The 14,517-nt window shown below is 37.0% G+C and overlaps 1 protein-coding gene and 1 pseudogene across 2 annotated transcripts in view; one reads left to right on the forward strand and one right to left on the reverse strand.

Annotated features, from left to right (window-relative positions):
* Positions 1–14,517, reverse strand: part of SYT14 (synaptotagmin 14) — a 200,118-nt gene that overhangs the window by 115,756 nt on the left and 69,845 nt on the right. The window lies entirely within an intron of this gene.
* LOC144457990 (acyl-coenzyme A diphosphatase NUDT19 pseudogene) overlaps positions 3,882–14,517 on the forward strand; it is a 51,921-nt pseudogene continuing 41,285 nt past the window's right edge.

Genomic DNA, 14,517 nt, shown 5'->3' on the forward strand with positions numbered 1-14,517 from the left:
GAAACAGAGATTTTTCAGGAATGCAACTTGCTTAAATTAGGTTTTCCCTTTCTTCTGTATCTTCAAACAACTTCACATCTCCCCTCTTCTCTCTTCTTTTACTCCACTCTCTGATGAAGAAATGGCTCCTCTTTCCATGGCCAACTTTTCTATGTAAATCTGTCAAAAGATTAACTCAGCACTTTTGTTTTGTTTTGTTTTTGGCTTAGCTGGGACTATTTTTTATTACTTGTGGCCATAGGGAGAACTGGGCCATGAACACATGGGCATGCTTCACAGCCATGTTGTTCAACCAAAAAGAATATGGCTCATCCATTTGTACCATTACAACTTTGCTAAGAAGACAAAGGATAAACTTGGAACATTGAAGAGCTTAAAGACAAATGAAAGTAGTACAAGTGGAAGAGGGATATACAAAGTTAGGAAAAGTGATGAAGGTACAGTAGGAAGGGCACTGCAAAGAAGTAGTGACTGGAATATTCTAAGAAACAATACTTGGGGAACAGACGCTTTCCACTGTCCTATATTCTTTCCCTTGAGAATGAATTTCCCTATAGTTTATTCAGGTTAGCAATAGCTAGTCTATTCACAGGCTTTTGCCTTGTAGACAATCTAGAAGCACAACAAAATAAGACACAAACAGGATACAGATTCCACAGACACTTAACAGTTTCCCATCCCAACTTCTCTAGATTGCTCCCGCAATCATTCCTTCTAGTTTTCAATCTTCATCTAAGAGTTCTTTCCAAGATGCCTACAAATACAACCAAGTCTCCCCCATCCTGAAAGAAAACTTTATTGTCCTATATGTTTCCTTTCTCTCAAGCCAGACTCCTAGGAAAAAGATATTTCTACTCATTGCATTGATTTTATCTCTTCTCTCACTTCTCAAACTTTTGCAATCTGACTTCCAACTTTATCACACAGTTAAAACTGTTCTCTCCAAAGTTAGCAATTATCCCTCAGTTATCAGAACTGATGTCCTCATCCTTCTTGATCTCTCTGCAGCATTGGATGATAATTACCACCTTCTCCTAGATACTCTCTTCTTTCTCAGATTTTATGACACTGCTCTTGATTCTATTCCTACCTGTCTGACAGCTCCTCAGGCTCCTTCTGTTCATCTGTTTTCCATATCCCATCTTCTAAGGTTCTGTCCTGGACCTTCTTCTACTTTCCCTTTACACTCTGGTTTTGTGTTCTTATTGAGTCTCAAGAGTTAAATTATCATCTCTACACAGTTGACTCACAAATGCATACACACATACACGTATACATATAACTACAACATATGTATATGACTATAACATATAGATGGACATATATCTACATAGAAAAGTAGATCTATATCTATTCATCTTTCTACTCATGTATCTCCCTAGTGTCTTTGCTAAGCTCCAGTTCTATATCTCCAATTGTCTAATAGATATTTAATATGGGCAGCTAAGTGGCTCAGTAGATAGAATGCAGGAGTCAGGAAAACCTCAATTCAAATCTGGTCTTAGACACTTACTTGTTGTGTGAACTTGGGCAAGTCATTTAACCTGTTAAAGAGGACAATAACGGCACTTATCTTGTAGGGTTGTGAGGCTCAAATAACATAATACTTATAAAGCACTTAGCACAGTGTTTGGTACACAGTACGTGTGCTCTCTCTCTCTCTCTATATATATACATACATACATATACACACACACATATATACATACATATATTCTACATATACACATATTATATGCATGTATATATCTATCTATACATATATGCATATATGTATATATGTATATGCTTATTCCCATTCCCTTCCACCCTGGCCTATTTCAAAGTATAAAACTCAATCTATTCAAAACTGAACATATTATCTTTCTCCCCAAAACTACCTACCTTTTGAACTTCCCTATTTCTGTCAAGAACGTCACCATCCTTCCAGTTAAAGGTTCACTCTCCTTGGCATTATCCTTGAATTTTCACTCTCTCTTATTCCACATATTCAATCATTTGGTAAATCTTGTTATTTCTACCTCCACAATATCTCTTACATATGTCCCCTTCTCTCCTCTTTACTTGCATGGCTACCTCTAATTCAGGCCCTCATCATCTCTTGCCTAGATTATTGCAACAACTCTAACTGGTCTCCCTGAAGTAATCCATTCTTTATACAGTGGCCAATGTGATTTTCTTTAGGTGCAAGTCTAACTGGCTGACTCAGAATTTTCATACCTCCCAAAAGCATGGTGGATGGTGTCATGGGTCTCCATTAATCTGGTGATCAGACATGGGTAACATACTGATCACTTGGCTTCATTCAGCACACTGCAAACTTCCCTGCTAGGAGTCCCAGTCAACTGGGATCTTTATATAGCTCTAGTCCTTGACACCCAGTGAACTGCACAGCATGGGGTGGCTAAGCTGTTCCAGAACATGCAGCAAATCAAGTTGAATATCAAAAGAGGACAGTAATGCATAAATAGTGCTAATGGCCTGGGCAAGGACAAGTGGATTTCCAGAAGGGGTAAGAGAAAGGATCTGGATTGTTTGTAGATAAAAAGGAAATTGATTAAGTAGCCACTTAGCATCTTGGTATGGAAATGTCCCAATTCCTCTCTATCTGGATCTCTGAGAACTGAAGCCTACCAACTCTTACTGGTCAACTATTAGTGGGATCACTTTTCTCACTGGTCCTAAATTTCCATCTTACATTTAGATTATCCTCAGGCAAGAAACAGGCATACCAGGAGCTCCTCAAAAGTGGGAGCCAGTTCATTGTTGTCCTGAGTGACCTAGCCTAGAAAGAACATGGGTCATTCCCTATACTTAATAAACTCGATGCTCCATGTTGACTCTAAGCAAAATAAAAACTCCCCTGTTTGACATGTAAAGTCCTTTACAATTTGCTTTTAGCCAATCTTTCTAGGTTTATTGCACAAAAATGCTCTCTTTCATACACTCTATGTTCCTCACAAATGATATTCCATCTCAAACCTTCAGTGCTGTCCTTCATGCTTAGGATGCGCACCTTCCTTAGTTCTGTCTTTAGAACCTCTAGATTTGTTCAAAGCTCTGTTAAGAGGGGGATGCCCTAATCCTTCCATATGTTAGTACCGCTATTTTCTCCCCAATGAAGGTGTCTTGCATTTACTTACACGTTGCTTCCTTTGATACAATGTAAGCTCCTTAAGAGGAAGAAGAGTTTAATTCTTCGTATCTCCAGTGCCTGACACACAGTAAGCACTTAATAAATGCCTCTTGCCTGACTGAGTCATGCTGTCTCTGAGCAGTGCTGTATAATTTAACCTATTATTTATTCACTCTTGATGATGATTCTACAAAAGTGCATCCTTTTGCAATGCAGCACCACCAACAAAGACACTCTTCATTCTGGGTGAATTTTTTTTTAGGATGTAGGAGCATTCTTAACTGACAATATGACTGATTTAAGCACTGTTAGGGATGCCTAGGTATTCATGCAAATATAAAAATAAATCAGCCAACTGAATGATTCCTCTTTTCACAAAATCTCTCCTCTGTGAAAATGAATAAATAACATACTGTTCGTGATCAGTCATTTAATATTTAATATTATCACAATGTGATAAATATAATACTTGACACTTCTAAAACAAAAAACCTCAAACATTCCTAAGAAATGTAACTTAAATACTTTACCTCTTGAAGGAAAGACAGTATAATCTCAATCAGTCAATAAATATTTATTAGGTGCTTATTATGTCTCAGGTACTATACTAAAGCCCTGGGGATACAAATACAAATAAAAACTGCCCTTAAGGAGTTTACAACCTAATAGAGAAATACAGAACACAAAAAGAAGCTGGAAAAAGGAAGGGAAAGAGAAGGTACCTGGGGCAGGGGCTAATGACATGATGGAGAAGTATAAAGAAGTTCAAGAGTGTAGCCTGATGGTAAACAGATAGCTGTCCTGTCACCTCTCCTTAAATGGAGGTTTTAGAGTTCATGGCCCTTTCCTTCAATCAAAGTAGAAGAGGGCACTAATGCAGTATGAATTCCAATGTCAGTTTAATTTTATAAGATGATCTACTGCAAATCTGTCCAAATAACAATGACCTTGGGGTGTGTGTGTGTGTGTGTGTGTGTGTGTACATTTAAGTTCCCATCAACTTCATAAGATCATAATTTTATATTCATAAGGAGCTTTTAAATCTCTGGGTCAACTCTCTCATTTTACAAATGTGGAAATAGATTCCCATAGAAGTTAAATTAATTGGCCAGGGTCACATAGCCAGTAAGATTCAGAGACAGGATCTCAAGTCAAGTATTAGCAACTCCAAGTCTGACTCTCTATCCCCTATATCATGCCTTATTGAATGATCTTTTTAAAAAGAGACAAAATCATAAAAATGTAGCTCTTACTTCTACTACTACCACCACCACTACCACTACTAGTGATAATGCAAATCAGGTTGTGGGCAATTACATGTAAATCAGCCACACCTTAGGGAAGCACAGGGGAGGAAGGCTGAAGTACCAGGAACTGTAAAAACACTTTTGGGAAATTACGGCTGGGGAGATACAGATACCCATCCCTGTAAAAATATACTGCCAAGGTAAGTGAACCTATTCACACCATTCAAGATTTCTCCATTTGCCGTAATCAGTGGTTCCATATATGGATGATGTGGTGCTAGCTGGTGGAGAATCTCTTTTCTTGGCGTTAATTGTCAGGCCAAAATTCACACAAGTGGCAGAAAATTTATCCATACACTGTTGTATCTTGTCCTCAGGTGCTACAATCATCTGTCAACAGAAAAGTCACACACCAACTTTCCCTCCACTTTAGTCTTGGCTTGTAGCCTTTTCAAGTCAAATAATTTACTGTCAGTGTGGTAGCTGACCTTGATGCCATTTTCATCCTTGTTGAAAGTGTCTGATGATATCACTGTAAACATCATGCTAAAAAGCATGGGAACAAGCACACAGTCCTGTTTCACTCCACTGGTGACTGGGAAAGTGCAGGAGTATCATCCACTATCTAGAACCTGTGCATGCATGCTGTCACGGAACTGGTATACAGTAGTGATGAACTTTTCCGGACAGCCAAATTTTGCCATGATTTTCCACAAGCCCTAGTGAATGACAGTATCAAAGGCCTTGGTCAGATCAACAGATGTTGTGTACAGACCTCTGTTCTGCTCTTGGCATTTCTCCTAGAGTCATGAGACACTGACACAGGACCACCCAGTATGGTGTGTCCACATTAAAGAAGCCACTGTGCTCTACGAGCAAAGCAGGATCGCAGCAGCTCAAAAGAAACATGGGCTGAACAAATTTAGAGACATCTTCACTCCAAATGTTCATAAGGATTATTTGTGCCTGACCTGTGGTAGAGCCTTCTGAGTTTACATTGGTTTGATCAGTCACAGTCAGACATACTATATTTTGACACTGACATAGTGATGTCATTTTAGTCCTCTTCAAAGCATGATGGACAACAACAAACCAATTTATCCCAAGATTTATAACAAATTTCAGCAACAGGAGATTACTGATGATTAGATTGGACAAAGAATATTTTGCTTTGGGATTATATGGATATTGTTTGGGTTTGGTATTCAAGAACAAGTGAAGAATCAGTGGATACAGAGGTCAAGGCAGTACTATAACCAGAGAAAAAATACCAGTGATGAAACAGATGATTTCCAGTTTCTGCTGCTGTTCCTTAGAATAGTAATTACAATAAAGAAGGCTCAGTTCTCTGTCATCACAGTTGTCTTAAGATTTAAATATATTCAGTTAACATCTATACCTGTGGGTTATGAACACATCTGGTTAAAGTGCTAAGTCAAATTTCATAAAGAAAAGTAAAACAGTCCGTGCTATTGAGGAGTTCACAATGTAATGTGAGAGACACAATGTAATGTATGAATAAGCTACACATAGGATAAACTGGAAATAATCAATAGAGGGAAGACCCTAGAATTAGGATCTTCCACCTTCTCATAGAAGGTGGAATTTTACTTGGGGTGTGAAAAAAGGCAGGAAGGCTAGGACATGGAGGTAAAAAGGGAGAGCATTCCAAGCATGGGAGGACAGCCAATGAAAATGCCCAGAGTTGGAAGGAGCATCTTGTCTGGAGGACATCAAGGAGGATGGTATCACTGGATTAGTTTCTGTGTGTGTATGTGTGTTTGTGTGTGCATGCATGTGTGCATGGGTGTGTGCGCATGTAAAGTATAAGAAGACTGGACAGGTAGGAAGGGGTTAGGTTATTAAGGTCTTTGAACGTCAAAAGAAAAATTTTATTTTTGATCCTGGAAGTGACAGGGAGCCACTGGAATTTATTGAAAAAGGAGGGGAAGAGAGAAGGAAGTAAAGAATTATGTAGTATCTGCTATGTGCCAGGCACTGTGCTAAGCATTTTACATATATTATCCTGCAATCTAATAGAAAAATAAACAAAAGGGAAAATATATTGCTAAACAAACTGCTGGAAAAAAAGTAAGTAAAAGGCATAAGGAATCTTCTAAATGGAATATACGTATTTTTCAGCACTACATGGAAATTTTATTAAAACTGACTATGTATTTTTAGGGTACAAAGATTTTTAGGGCACAAACAAATTCAAAAAGTAAAAATAAATAGTAAATTAATTCTTTATAGGCCATAAAACCATAAAAATAGCAATCCAGGAACACAAACAAAAGATACACATCCAAATGGAGACTTAACAATAAGATCCTAAATAATGAGTAAGCCAAAGAATAAATTATAGAAATAATAATTGTGTGAAATAAAATGATAACAATGAAACAATACATCAAAATAATTAGAGTTCAGCTAAAATAGTACATAAGTGAAAAATCATATCCTTATCCATTACTAAAATAGAAAATGAGATGATTAATGAACTGAATATGCATTTTAAAAATTAGAAAGTCAACAAATAAGCAAACCTAAAATAAACACAAGAGAAGAGATATTTAAAAATCAAAGGAGAAATTTTAAAAAACTAGAAACTAAAGATTACATAAATGATAAATTAAAAGCCAGTTATTTTTTAAAAAACTAATAAAATGTATAAACATTTAGCCATTCTGATTAAAAAGAGGGCAGAAGGGTGGCTGTTTGTCAAAAATGCTTGAATTATTTTCATAAACTCAAAACATTTCCAGAACCTGTATGTAGGGCAGACAATGCTTGCACTACTGTGCTTGAAGAAATGCCCTATGGTCCTCTGACTTACATATTTTTGTAGGGCATGTTTTACTAGAAGGTACCTGTCTCTCATGGTTCTTGGTCAGTGAGAGTCACCTCAGACATTTATTGAGTTATTTTTAACCAAATGGAACATAATCGGTATGTTATAAATTGTGCCCATTTCCCTTTTCTCTCATGTTACCTTCGTGCTTCAGTGAGGAGACTGCCCCCCCCTTCTGGTTTTGCATGCCCATGGAAGACTGCCTTCCACACATTTCAATTGTAATCACCCAAAGAAAGACCAGGGTCTTTCTGTGGATCAAAGTGGGGAGTGATAAAGTGGATTCATTGAGCACCCCTGCTTTATTCCCATCAGTATCAATCAATTTGATATGATTCTATAGGGGTAATGATTATAAGTTCTGTGTATTTGGCCCCAGAGCTATGAGCTGCAGATTGTAAGTTCACTTGCTTAATCATAGGAAGCTAACTAGAGACGGCCCACCCTTGTTTTTCTTTGTCATGGGGACAAAGCCCAGTGTGGTGGAGGTGACTCAATTATATGGAAAGTCCTCCACTCTTTTTTTGTCCCTCTGGACCATTCTCTCTTGCCCATCATGAGCAGGTGACCATCTTACGACCACTAGTGGAGATGCCCCATGCTTCACCCAACCTATGATTCCTCTCTATGTCCTTTGCTGATATGTCATTTTTGGCTCTCAAGAGCAAAGTCTATCAACCAATGAGATTCTGTATTTCACCATTCCTCTTCTGCATATTTGGGTATTAAACTCCATAAATACAAGGTCCTGGAAGAAGCGGGCATCTCAGATCATGAGGAAGATCTGAAGTCTACTCCATTAGAGGGAACCATGGACCCTTTTGTAAAGTGCCATTGGCTCAGAAAAAAAAATAATATAAGGACTTGAGTGGTATGTTTGACAATGACATGTGACCTCCAAATTTAGTTAAAAATAAAAATTATTAATGAAAAAAAAGAATAAATCTTATCAGTCCTTGAAAAAAGATTAAAAAAAATAAAAAGAGGGCAGAAAATAAAATAAAAAAGTAATAAAACCACAACACAATGAGAAGAAATAAAAAGAATAATCAGACCCTGTTTCTGAATAATCAAGAACAGTTATGCCAATAAAACTCAGAACATAAAAAATGAATACCTTGAAAACATAAATCACACAAACTAATAAAAGACCAAACAGAGATCTTAAGTAACACAATCTCAGAAAAGGAAATAGAACTAGCTATAGAACTACCAAAATTAAAAAAAAAAAAAAGAAAGAAAGAAAACTCCTGGTCCTGAGTGATTTATAGGAGAATTCTATCAAACATTTAAAGAACAATTAAGATCCATACCACGCAAATTATTCTCAAAAAATTGAGAAAGACAGCACTCTATCAGAGTCTTTTTTATGAGACAAATATAGTCCTAATACTTAAACCAGGGAAGGATAAAACACAGGAGAACTATAAACCAATATCATTAATAAATACTGATATAAAAAAATTAATAAAATTCTTTCAAACAGATTATGGTAATATATCCAAGAAATAATTCATTATGATCAAGATGTATTTATATCAGCAATGAAAGGATGGTTTAATATAAAGGAAAAATATGATTAATCATATTAAAAATCAAAACTTCCAAAACCATGTCTGTCTCAATGGAAGAAAAAGTCTCTGACAAAGTACACTCATTTGTGCTAAAACAAAAAACCCTACAAAGTATAGACATAGAAGGCCCTTTCATTATTATAAAAATTATTTATTATACGCAATGGGAATACACTAGAACATCTTCCAATAAATACTGAGTAAAACAAGGATGTCTACTCTCCCTACTATTATCTGATACAGTTCTGAAAAAGCTAGCAACAGCAATAAGAAAGGAGAAAGAAATTTTAAAAATTAAAGATAATAAATATAGAGACAAAGGGGGAATAGCATTTCCAGATCTCATACTACATTATGAAGTTGAAGTCATCAAAATCATCTAGTACTCATAAAAAAATAAAAAGGTGATCAATAAAATAAACTAGATAAGGAAGAATTAGAAATACTATAACTCTCATTACAGGAAAAGGCACAAAAACCTATTACAGCTGAGGGAAAGAAGGGAGGGAGATGAGCTGGGGAGGCGGAGCCAAGATAGCGGAGTGAAAGCAGTGACTTGCTTGAGCTCTCCCCCAAACCTCTCCAAATACCTATAAAAAATGGCTCTAAACAAATTGTAAAGCAGCAAAACCCACAAAAAGACAGAGTGAAACAAATTTCCAGCTGAAGACAACCTGGATGGTTGATCAGAAAGGTATATCACACTAGGCAGGAAGAGGAGTCCAATTTGGCATGGGCACTCAGGCCTCAGAGAACCTGCAGCTGGCCTCAGAGGACTGAATCGCAGGCAGCTGTGGTGGTTTCCAGACGTCTCAACCCACAAATGCCAGGGACATCTTAGAAGGTCAGTGGGGAGAGTCTGTTTCTGCAGTGCTGAGAGAGGAGCGCAGGGTCTCAGATCCAGTTCCCTGAAAGCATGGCCCCGGGGCAGCGGCTGCCTCCTGAGCTTCCAGCCCACAGACTGAGGGAGAATCCAGTGGCTGATCAGAGTGGGATTGCAGGGATCTCTCTGCTGGTGCAGGATTCTCTTGCTTAGCCTGTGCTTGGATCTGGGTCACAGTTCTGGGTGGCAATCCTGGGGCGAGAAGGAGGGCTGGCCTGTGGAGCTTGTAGTGGCTGTGGAGATAAAATCTTCCTCATGGTTCCAAGAAAGAAAAGAGTGCTTGTGGTCACTCATAGACCAAAGCACAGGCCAGAAAAAGAGTAAACACCTCGCCCTTGATCATAGCACCTTTGAAGAACTGAAAATTTACAGGTCCCTAGAAGTATCTCTGAAAACAGCTGCATAAAACCCCTGAAGCTTTGGACAGTACATTCTCCACATTGGAAGCAGACTCCTACCTTAACAAAGAGTTTATAACTCAAGTAATTGGCCATGATTATGAGCAAGCAGCACAAAAAGAGTCAGACTATATTATCTTACTCTGGTGACAAAGAAGATCAAAACACACAACCAGAAGAAGACAACGAAGCCAAAGCTCCTTTACATGCAAAGCCTCCAAGAAAAATATGAATTGGTCCCAGGCCATGGAAGAGCTCAAAAAGGATTTTGAGAAGCAAGTAAGAGAAGTAGAGGAAAAGTTGAGAGTGAAGCTAAAGGAGACCCCCAAAAAACTGAAGAAAATAACACCTTAAAAACAGCCTAACCCAAATAGCAAAAGAGGTCCAAAAAGCCAACGAGGAGAAGAATGCCCTAAAAAGCAAAACTGGCCAAATGGAAAAGGAAGTCCAAAAGATTACTGAAGAAAATACTTCCTTAAAAATTAGAATAGAACAATTGGAAGCTAGTGACTTTATGAGAAATTAAGACACTGTAAAACAAATCCAAAAGAATGAAAAATTAGAAAACAATGTGAAATATCTCATTGGTAAAACAACTGACCTGGAAAATAGATCAAGGAGAGAAAACTTAATTATTGGACCATCTGAAAGCCATGATCAAAAAAAAGAGCCTAGACATCATCTTTCAAGAAATGATCAAGGAAAACTGCCCTGATATTTTAGAACCAGAGGGCAAAATAGAAATTGAAAGAATACACTTAATCTCCTCCTGAAAGAGATCCCCAAAGGAAAACTCCTAGGAATATTGTAGCCAAATTCCAGAGTTCCCAGGTCAAGGAGAAAATATTACAAGCTGCCAGAAGGAAACAGTTCAAGTACTGTGGGAACACAATCAGGATAACACAAGATTTAGCAGCTTCTACATTAAAGGACCGCAGGGCATGGAATGTAATATTCCAGAGGGCAAAGGAGATAGGATTACAGCCAAGAATCACCTACCCAGCAAAACTGAGTATAATCCTTCAGGGGGAAAAAAATGGTCATTTAGTGAAATAGAGGACTTTCAAGCATTCTTGATGAAAAGACCAGAGCTGAATAGAAAATTTGACTTTCAAATACAAGACTCAAGTGGAACATGAAGATGTAAACAGGAAAGAGAAATCATAAGACACTCATTAAGGTTGAACTGTTTACATTCCTGCATGGAAAGATGATATTTATAACTCATGAGACCTTTGTCAGTATTAGGGTAGTTGGAGGGAAAAAATTATATATATGTATATATATAGAAATAGATATAAATAGATAGAGGGCACAGGCTGAGTTGAAGATGAAGGGGTACTATCTGGAGAATAAAAAGAAGGGGTGAGAGGATTATACAGGGAGAAGAAAGGGAGAGGTAGAACGTGGTAAATTATCTCACAAAAAACAGAAAAGGAAAAGTTCTTACAGTGGAGGGGAAACAGGGGAAGGTGAGAGGGAATGAGTGAATCTTATTCTCATAGGATTTGCTTAAGGAGGGAATAACATACACACTCAATTGGTATGGAAAGCTGTCTTACCCCCCCCAGGAAAATAAGGCGGAGAAGGGAACAAGAGAGCAGGGGAATGATAGAGAGGAGGGCAGATTGGGAAAGGGGGTAATCAGAAGCAAACACTTCTGAGGAGGGACAGGGTCAAAAGAAAGAACAGAAAAAATGGAGGGATGGAATAGGATTAAGGGAAATTGAGTTAGTTTTTCATAACATGACTACTGTGACAGTGTTTTGCATAACTACACATGTATAACTTATATTGAGTTGCTTGCCTTTTCAATGAGCGTGTGTAGGGAGAGAGGAAGGGAGAAAATTTGGAACCCAAAGTTTTAAAAACACATATTTAAAAAAATATTTTCACGTGCAACTGAGAAATAAGAAATACAGGAAATGGGGTATAGAAATCAATCCTGCCCTACAGGAAAGCAAAAGGGGAAGGGGATAAGAGAAGGGGGCCGGCGAGATAGAAGGGAGGGCAGACTAGGGGAAGGGATATTCAGAATGCATGCCATCTTGGAGTGGGGGGAGGGGTGAGATGGGGTGAAAATTTGGAACTCAAAATTTGGTGGAATGTTGAAAACTAAAAATAAATAGATTAAAAAAAAAGAAATACTAAAACTCAATAAACCAGTGTTCCACAAAATGAGAAATATAAATTACTTAGTAAAGAACTTTCTATTTAATAAAAACTCATGGGAAAATTTGAAAGCAATGTGGCAGAAACTGGGCTTAGACCAACACCTTACACCACAATCCACAATACATTCTAAATAGATACATGATGTTCAATATTAAAAATTATTAGCTCTATTAAAAAGTTAGAGAAAAAGCAGATTTGTATACTTTTCATGTGGGTTAGGTAGGAGATGCATTCTTATTCAAACAAAGGAGAGAGGCAATTACAAAAGACAAATTAAACAACTTTGATTACATGAAACAAAAAAGCTTCTGCACTGACAAAATTCATGTACTCTGGATAAAAAGGGAAGTGGTTAAATGGGAAAAGTCTTTGTATCAATTTCTCAAATATTAGTTTGATATGCAAACTATGTAAACAATTTTTATATCCATATATCCATATATATGCATACATATTCATAAGTAGATGCAGATAAAGATATGGTATTCCCCCAAAGATAAGCAGTCAAAGGATAAGAACTAATAGTTACGAATAAAGAATTTTAAACTATTAACAACCATGTGAAAAAAATGCTCCACATCACTAACAATAAGAGAATGAAATTCAAAACAACCCCGAGGTTTCATCTCTCAATTCTGCAAATTGGTGAAGATGAAAACAACATGGCAATCATCAAAGTAGGAGGGGTTGTGGGAAGACATGCACACTGATCCACAGCTGGTAAAGATGTGATTTGATACAATCACTTTGGAAAGCAATTTGAATTTATAAAAATAAATTCACTAAAATATCCATATTATTTTGACCCAGAAATTTCATTACTGGACTTATAACCCATCAAGGAGGCTATTGAAAAGAAAGTTCCTATATAAATGAAAATATTTATAGCAGGACTTTTTGTGATAGCAAAGAATTGGAAACAAAGTCAATGCCCACCAATTAAGAAATGCCTAAAAAAATTGTGGTAAATAAATATAAATGGAATATGATTGTGCTTTAAGAAATGATGAATAGAATACTGCATAGAAAGATCTACATGAACTGATACAGAGTAAAGTAAGCAGAGTCAGAAAACAATATACACAATGACTAAAATAATGTAAATGGAGAGAACTCCCCCTCCTCCAATCAAAATTGAATGTTGCAAAAATTATAAAGAAAACTCATGGCTTGAATGACTGGATATCAGAATTCATTCCCAATTCATTCCTTTACAGAGGTGGAATGTCCACAAGTATTGCACTTATTTTCATACTTTTTCTGATACTGATAACTAAGCTGATTTCCCCCCTCCTTTTTTTTTTGTCTCTAAAAATACTATTTGTTATACAGAATGGCTCTCTGGGAGATGGTGGGATAGGAATACTGGGTAACTATGGAGATATCAATAAAAACTTATTTTTTAAAAAAGGAATATAAATAACTTAGCAGACAGAATTTTGGAAGCGGACACAGAAAAGCAAAATATTATTGGTAGTATAATGTTAAATTTAATATACACTTTTAGAAAAATAGTATGTAATAGAGGCTCATAATTTCACACATAATCCCATTCCTATATTTCATTGTATGTTGAAATATTCATTTTTGTTGACATCTGTTAAGTTCATTTTTTTTTAATAAAAATGATTGAGAGCAGGCTGTGAAGGGTCTTAAATGCAAAACAGAAGAGTTTACATTTGGTCCTGAAGGCAACAGGGAGGTACTGTAGTTTACTGAGTGACATGAACTTAACATTTTGGAAAAATGTCTCTGGCGGTTGTATAAAAGATAGATTGGAAAGGGGAAGAGACCTGAGGCAGGGAAACCAGCAAGAATGGTATTGCATAATCCAGGGGAGAGGTTTGATAAGGGTCTGAACTAGGGCAGTACTGTGTGAGTAGGAAGAAAAGCAAAGATACTAGATATATTGTTGAAGTATAAAAAACAAAGTTTGTTAACCAACTGGACACATTTCACTTTACGTAAGAGATGTGTACCTGAGTTGCAACTCACAATTTTGCAAGTATAGTCATATTTTCCTTTCACATTAGCCCATATCTCACACTCTACATTCCTGCTACACTCACCTACTTCCTGTTGACCATATATGACAGTCCATCTCCTGCTTATTTCTTTGCACATGCCTATCCCACCTCACTTCTACTCTTGGAATTCCTAGTTCCCTCAGCTAAACTTCCACCTTCTAGAAATACTCTTCCTGCTTCCCACAGTTGTTAGTGCTTTTTCCACCCCCAAAACATTTTATCTGTA

The sequence above is a fragment of the Phascolarctos cinereus genome, unplaced genomic scaffold, assembly GCF_003287225.1.
Source record: "Phascolarctos cinereus isolate Bilbo 61053 unplaced genomic scaffold, phaCin_HiC Scaffold_5;HRSCAF=322, whole genome shotgun sequence".
NCBI lineage: Eukaryota > Metazoa > Chordata > Mammalia > Diprotodontia > Phascolarctidae > Phascolarctos > Phascolarctos cinereus.